Raw genomic sequence first — 7,955 nt, forward strand, 5'->3', positions numbered from 1 at the left:
TTTTTCCTCATAAATTGACAAACTCACTATTGTTGAGTTTTTAAAGTCCGAACTAGGATATTTAAATTTGTATTTGCTTGGGAAAAAAAGTCAGAACTGTGAGATAAAATAGATAGGTAAATGTTACAAATGTTATAGGTTTAAATAGTATTTTACTATACTGTAACTTTAGGGGGCAGCAATATGTGAACATTATGTAGACCTATTGTGTAAATCAAATTTGTGCTTTAAAAGTAGAGTAATCATAGGAGGTTTTATCAAAAGTTTGTCTGTTTTTTTTTTTGCGTTTAGTGTCAAATGGCGTGTACAGTATTCTATACAAATGATTTGCATTCCAATTCTGACATCCAAAGGCACAACAATACATTTTTTCTTTTATTTTATGCGTTTTACCCATTTCCCTCCACCTGTTACCAGTGTTTTTCTGCTCCCACAATGCAGCTGCAAGTGATGTAACTGTGATGTCTACTCCAAATAGGTCTATATGGCTTGCAAAATTCTGATGTAGTCAGAATATATGATTAATATATAATGGCCATCTGGAGAATAATACTTTAGGATCCTGATGGTGTAAATACAGCATCTACCAGCAGGGGCTAACCACAGACCATGTTATCAGACCAACCTTTCCTGTGTCCCTTGTGTGACATGGTAGAATTGGAGAAAGCTGTACTGCTGCTTTTCAGCTTGGTTAATGGTCATGGGACGGTATCTTCTTATTGGAACACATGTTCTTGTTGTCCATCGTTGTGGTCCTTTCTTGTCATATGTTTTGCCATTTGTGGCCCCAAAATCCCTATCATTTGAAGGGTTAACTTGCAACAAAGAAATTGTGCTGCCCTGTTCCTGGGTATGTTTGCTTGCTGCAGTCTAAGATTAGTGAATTGAAAGTGACCTATATTTCTACTTTCTAGTAGGCAATGGGTCTAGTAGGTCATCTAGTAGGTCATTTGAATCAGAAATTAACTCCAGTTGCTTTTTTCCCTGTGTTGTTGTTTAGTGAATACACTGTTGAAACATTATTATGGAATGTATGTTTTCTCACATTTGTGGTATGAAAAAATACACATGTGGCTTGATTGATAGTATGTCATTCACTTAAAACAACAAAAGTTAAAGTTTTTTCCTGAGAGGGCATGGGGGTGTGAGGACGCTCCGGGGGCAAAACAGAATGAGAGGCTTTAAAAAGCTTCTTTGAAAGTAGCTCAGTCATCAGAGACAGACACAAAAAACAGCTCTTCTCTTTTGTACTGTAAGTGAAAAAGACGTTTAAAGATAGAAGGTCAATAGGCATTATTTTTGTTATTTTAGTATAGTAACTAAATTGAGCTTGATTCTGTGGTTCTCAAAAGCTGTGTTGTTTTTTCTTTACAGACGATCTGCTGCCTGAAAAACCATTAAGGAACATTAAATACTTATAACTCAATGAATTGATGATAATGTGCATCAAAAAGTTCTCATTGGATGTTCAATAAGAGTGGATAACCATCATAATTAATCAGGGACTCTCACTGGAGACTAAGTAGACAGAACCATGGCTAGCAAGAGGAAGTCAACCCGTTCCATGCATGATTCCTGTAAAAGCCATGCATCTGCAGGATGACTTTGAGCTGGACAGACTTTCCCCCTTCAAACCCAGGACATGGGCTTTTTCTGTTACAGAGGAAGAAAGTGGAAAAAGCAGTCAACAGTTTGGATGAGTCCCACTGGGCAAGAAGCAGGTGATACCCATAAAGATGGCGCCATTTACACTTGTAGGCCATGTAACTTTGAGACCCAGGACCTAAAATCTTTTCCTTGATCATGTCTACAGTGGGCAACCACCCAGATTTCCGCATTGACCCTTGGTTTTTTGCGCGTGGATTGTGGGGTTAGTGCAGCAAAATTTGAGGGCTTGGCACTGCACAATGCCCGTGTCCATCCGAGTACAATAAACACCACACTTCAGCTCAAAAAGAAGGACAATAGAATCAAAGTAGAGCAGAGTCTTTTCGGGTAGCCTTGTGAAAGCATTTAGCTCTAAAGAATATGAGATATCCATCACCAAGACACCAATCATGAAAATGCTGAAGGGTAAATCAGAACCCAAAAGGATTGTAGTTTCCCACCCTGCAACTGATGACCCTCCCCCCGTTATTACCAAAGTGGTGGAGAAAAGTGACTCTCCTGCAGGTTACGGTCACTCATGTGCCCACTATATTGTACACAATGGAGCAGCCAGCAAAGTTGCCCTGCCATCGGCCATACAGATTGTGAATGGCTCTGGGGCTTTGCCCATGCTGAAGACAGCTGTTACACAAGTCATATCCGTTGTGCAGAACAGAAGTCTCAATCAACACTCTGCTCCAATCACTGTCTCCTCATCCCACTCCTCTTCGGCATCCTCATCATCAAGTACTAAGATCTTCCAAAAGTAATGGTCCCCCTGAGCAGCATTCCTACTTACAATGCATCCATGGACAATAGCAGTTTCTTAAAGACATCCTTTAGCAAGTTCCCTTATCCAACCAAGGCTGAGCTTTGCTACCTTACTGTAGTCACAAAGTACCCCGAGGAGCAGATCAAGATCTGGTTCACAGCACAGAGGCTGAAACAAGGAATCAGCTGGTCTCCAGAGGAAATAGAAGATGCCCGCAGTTCAAAAATGTTCAATACCATCATACAGGCAGCACACCCTCTAACAGCCAACAGCAACGGCACACCCACCACACCACTACTCAACCAACTATCACAGTTCTGGGCACAACTGGCATCCCTCATATCTTACAAGGTAGCCTTGTTGGGCAAGGAGGGGTGATTGTCACCCCAGCCGATGATGGCTAATGGAATTCAGGTCAGCAGTGCCCCCTGTTGCATTAGCCGTAACACCTAAACCCTCAGGCTGCTGCAAAGCATACGATGCAGGCCAGACCCGCGGCAGCCCTGGTGGCCGATAAAGGAATCAGCATGGTTTTAGGCACTGTTGGTAGCAGCAGTAGTGGAAATTGCAGTAGTAGCAGCAGCAGCAATGCTAGTACAGGCAGCGGTTCAAGCAGTATTAGTAGTACAAGCAGCTTATGTAGCCAGGCTAGTGTAATCAGTATTGGTAGCAGCAGCCCTGCTAAGTCAAATAGCAACAGTAAAGTTAAGGTCAATACACCGGGTATTAATGCCACTTGCATTCAGAGCAACGGTAACGTTGTGAAAAGTGAGGGTAAAGGCAGTTCTGAGGCTAAAACCAACATTAACAGCAAGGACATTGTTTCAACTGCCAGTACCACTCCAGCCACAACCTCTGCATCTACGACTACAACAGATAGCGCAGTACCAAGTAAATCAGACTCTCCTGTCTCTATGAACTCTCGTATATTCCCCACCACTAACTTCCTGGACCCCAGCTTTAACAAAACCAAAAAGTCGCAGGAACAGCTGGCAGCCTTAAAGGAGAGCTTCCTTGTTAGCCAGTTTCCTAATCAGGAGGAAGTAGACCGACTTATAAGCCTAACTGGTCTGTCTGTACGTGAAGTACGGAAATGGTTCAGCGACCGCCGCTACCACTTCCGGAATCTGAAAGGTTCAAGGTCAAGCGGCGGAGGTCAAATTGTTACTAGTGGTAGCATTTCCCAACTGGATACTCCTGCTGCTGTGGACCTGTCCGAAAACTGTACACCCCCAGAGAGGCCCAAAACTCCCCAGCAGTCACCTCTCTCAGCCCCTCACAGACATCATCCCCACCAACTCCAACACGGCGTCCTCCACGCCCCCCATCACCAGATTTCACAGCGATACGGTACAAAGAGCGAGAGCCCCACCAGGTTCGTGCTTTGGAGGCCAGCTTTGCACAGGACCCAGATCCACAGAGTGAAGAAGTTGACCGGTTAAGAATAGAAACCAAGATGACTCGCCGTGAGATCCATGGTTGGTTTGCTGAGCGACGGAGGAGGGTAGCAGCAGAGAAGAAGAAAGAGGAAGCTGAGAGGGGCAGAAAGGGAAGATGATCTGGTGGGAGAAGCAGAGGAGCATCGAATAAACAAGGAAAAAAACTGCAATGAGGAAACCCATGAAGCTGACGATTCCCTGCAAGGAAACACAAGAAGACAAAGAGGAGAAACAGAAGGATGAGACCGGTAGTGAGCCGAAAGTTAACCCTATCAAAATCAATCTCAAAATGCTGAAAGTTACCGAATCTAATGGAAAAGGAGAGCCAGAGGGCAGTCAACTGAATGAGGCTACCAAGGTGGCACAATCTCTCTCTCAGACAGCTGTTCCTCAGACCTCCCCATACCGAGGAAAGAAGACACCGGAACAACTCCACCTGCTGAAGCAAGTCTTTGCACGCACCCACTGGCCGAGTAGTCCCCAGTACAATGAGCTGATAACTAAAACAGGCCTACCGCGACCAGAGGTGGTACGTTGGTTTGGAGATTGCCGCTATGTCCTGAAGAATGGCCAGCTCAAGTGGCTTGAGAGTTACCAGACCATGGTAGACGAGGAAGACTTCCAGAAAGATAACATTAGTGTCCTAAAGGAGCACCTAGACAAACATGGTAAACTAGATGAGACTAAGTTGGAGGAGATTGTCAAATCAAGTGGGTTAGGTGAGGAATCAATCCGGCGGTGGTTTGTAAATAAGACGCCACTTTTATTGGAGGAAAGGAACTCTGAGAGCACAGCAGGTGTGATGACTAAACCATCATCTGCAACCCCAACTGAAGCTGCTCCAGCATCACAACATCCAGACCATGAAGTTGTAAAGGTGGAAGCAGTCAGGAAGCAGCCTAATCTCTAATGATCAAACCAAGAAGTCAGTAGTTGAGATATCAACAAATACTAAAGGTGATTAATGTTCAGCCATTTTAGCCATTTACTTTATAGCTTATTTGAGGATGGGATCAGCCCTTAGATTGTTTCCAGTATGAGGTTGTTTTTGTGTTTTAATACTTGTGTTTCTTTTCACAGAGTCTGACTGAAGAGGAGAGTGGATGTATGAATGAATGTGAAGCGATACCAACCCATGGGATTACAGCACATGTGGCCTTTAATTGAAGGCTTTTTTTTAACACATGACAGATTATACTTTAACAGGAGCACTGGAGAACAACTCTGCAAAAACAAAACAAAAAAAACTCTCCTCCAATGAATATTGCCTTTTTCTTTCTCCAGAGTGACCAGCTCTCCCATTGTTCAAGTCATGGTTTGGATTATCAGCCAGCTGCTTTTTCTATTTGGATAGGATAGAGGGAAAAACAGACCTTTGTCTTTGTGAAGTGATAGACCCCAGTTAAAGTCCATGGAGAACTTTATTTTGGATGTGTATTTCCTATATTTTTCTTCTGGGGAGGAATTACCATTTTTAGGGGATTTATGGTGGTTCAAAAGCGCAAACTGCACAGCTCTCATTGAGCCCTTTTGTATTTCTTAAAATATGACTGACATAATTGCACCTCAGAGAGGTTGAGTTGTATGCTGTAGGTGAGCATCAATACCACGGCACTTTTTTTTCCCCTGAAATGTCATTGAAAGTAAAATCATTATTATTTGTGTCAAAACAGATTCACCAGTGTGAACGCTTAGGCTTGTAATGATTTTTACAAATATTATTTGCGGAATAAATTTAAATTAAAAAATGGTCATGAATTTTCCAACTTGAAAAGAAAAACAACACCTTTTCATTGTTGAATTAGTACTTTATTCTCAGGCTTGATTATGTTTCATATGGAAAGCAAAATTAAAACGTATACTTTCTCCAATATAGCATAGGCACATTACAGAAAAGGCTTGGTTTGTAAATAAGAACATTAGTAACAAAACTCTGAGGCAAGAAAGCATAGAAAATGGCATACATGTCCAACAGGGAATCTTTTGTTGATGTATATATGTATACATACACCAAGGCACATGAAAGATGATGCGAGAAACAGTAGAAACTCATTTACAGACTGGAGAAGGGCTACAGAAGTACAAGGAAAGGGATTAACACTGAAAACAAATTGAGGGAATAATGGCTAATTAGGAATAAATGTAAGGGAACTTGAGTGAATTCCCATCTGAAGGACTTTGGCCTCGTCTTTTCCTCTCAAAGCTCAGGAAGTGATTATGGTCCCCGTGTCCCCGTGTAGATTGCATAATGCAATTTGCTATACACTAGAAAAAGAGAGGAATGACAGAATGTGTATGCATGCATCTAAAGGCGCAACCTGGTTGCTTGAATTGCACAGCCCATTAAAATGCCCCTTGTTTTACAATTTTCAAATTAGTTAGCATTTCTGTATAAGCCCGGTCTGGAGAAATTGAGGAGTAAATTCTGGAGCATCTTTCGGACTCTGAGTTGTCATGTACAGAACCAAATAAATACTGTGATAATACTGCCCTAACATAGCAGCCACAAAGCAAAAAAGGGGGAAAAATGATAAACAAGTTCTCCATGGTCACCCTACTCCATAAAAACACACCTGGACCCCATGGTGAAACGGAGAGCAAGGTAAAGCATCAGTGATGTAAAAATAATGTAACATCATCACAATGGCTTCTCATATGGCTGTTAGACACAAAATGATTCTCAGAACTAGATGGCATGTGTATGTGTGCAGTTTGGTAACATCTCATCCTCTACTGGCTAAACAAGAGAACTGCATGAAACTTACCAGAGCTACAATAAATATGGCCTTGTTTTTACCTGTACATCAAGTGTAAAATACTGAGGTTTAGCAGTCTTAGCCTGTTTATCGATCAGTGACAATCTGTATTAGGGCAATATTAGGGGGCATAACACAAAACTAAATGACAGCTTGGCACAAGGTATACATCTAAAGAAAGACTGACCAAAATGTCCTTTCTCCTGTCCACAGAAGAAGAAAAAACAAAACATATCCATAATATTTTCAGAATTATTCAATGCTCAGGGTGTTCTACTAACCCAATGAACTGAGACGGACTTATTTTGGTCCCAATTTTTTGTATAAACCACCTGCACAGTCTACCTTTGGCTTTCTTTAAACAGACATGGTTAACACGCTACTTAATCATACATAAAATGTCCTCCCTATTTTGATCTGATAAGACAAAACATAATAAAAAGCCTTCAGGAACAAGACTTCTCAGTTGCTTAAATGTGGAAGAACAGTATACGATAAATCACAGAAATGGTGTTAGAGGGATAAAACGTTCTGAAATGAGATGGTCCAAGTTCTGTAAACTAAATACATGTCTCTGGCGCTCCCGTAGCCTGAAAACCCCACCTGAGCTGTGAATTAAAGTCCACCCTTGCAGACTGGCAAAACATAAAACAAGGAGCGTAATATGTGCTCTCTGGTCACTTGATAACATCGTAACTTTATTAAAATATAAAAAATAAAGGTCGAAGAATGTCTTCCTGATGCTCCGTCTCGTGACTGCTTCAATAAGATCTCCCATACTGCCACCTGCCTGTCTGAAAAATACAAAAACAAAACACAAGAGCATCCTGGGACGTGTCATACAGTTGAGTCCATCAACTCGGACAGAGAAAAGAGAAAGCGCAAGAATGCGAGAAACAATTTAGGAAGGCCAAGCCCTCATGTTCAAACTAACTTGTATAGAAAAAAACAATAACATTATGAAACATGTTTAAATAATAAAAAAATCAACATGAAATGAAATAAAAATCTGGAGTTAGAGGCTCTTTGAGAGCAGATCAGCTGCAACGCTTTTCTAACCGACAGCAAAATGGGGCGCACACACATTTATATATTTATATATATATAAGCCAGAGAGATAGAGTAAAGAAAAAGTATTATTACTCCATAAAGGTTAACCTGGAATCAGATTCAAAGTGATGAAAGATACAGCCCCCACTCAATTTTGAAACATTGGCCTTGTTCTCGAGTCTCGCGCTGCATCAGAACACCCCCGTCCCGTCCGCCGCAGGTTCAGATTGTAGCTAAGCACATAATTGTTCATGTCTGTCTGTGAGCCGCAGTTCGTTCACGCCCCGCGTG

The 7,955-nt window shown here is 41.8% G+C and overlaps 1 pseudogene; it reads left to right on the forward strand.

The window, feature by feature from the left end:
* Window positions 1-1,512: 1,512 nt before the first annotated feature.
* On the forward strand, window positions 1,513-5,096 carry LOC122135073 (annotated as a pseudogene).
* The last annotated feature ends 2,859 nt before the right edge of the window (window positions 5,097-7,955 follow it).

The sequence above is a fragment of the Cyprinus carpio genome, chromosome A23 (genome assembly GCF_018340385.1).
Source record: "Cyprinus carpio isolate SPL01 chromosome A23, ASM1834038v1, whole genome shotgun sequence".
In the NCBI taxonomy this organism is placed as follows: Eukaryota; Metazoa; Chordata; class Actinopteri; order Cypriniformes; family Cyprinidae; genus Cyprinus; species Cyprinus carpio.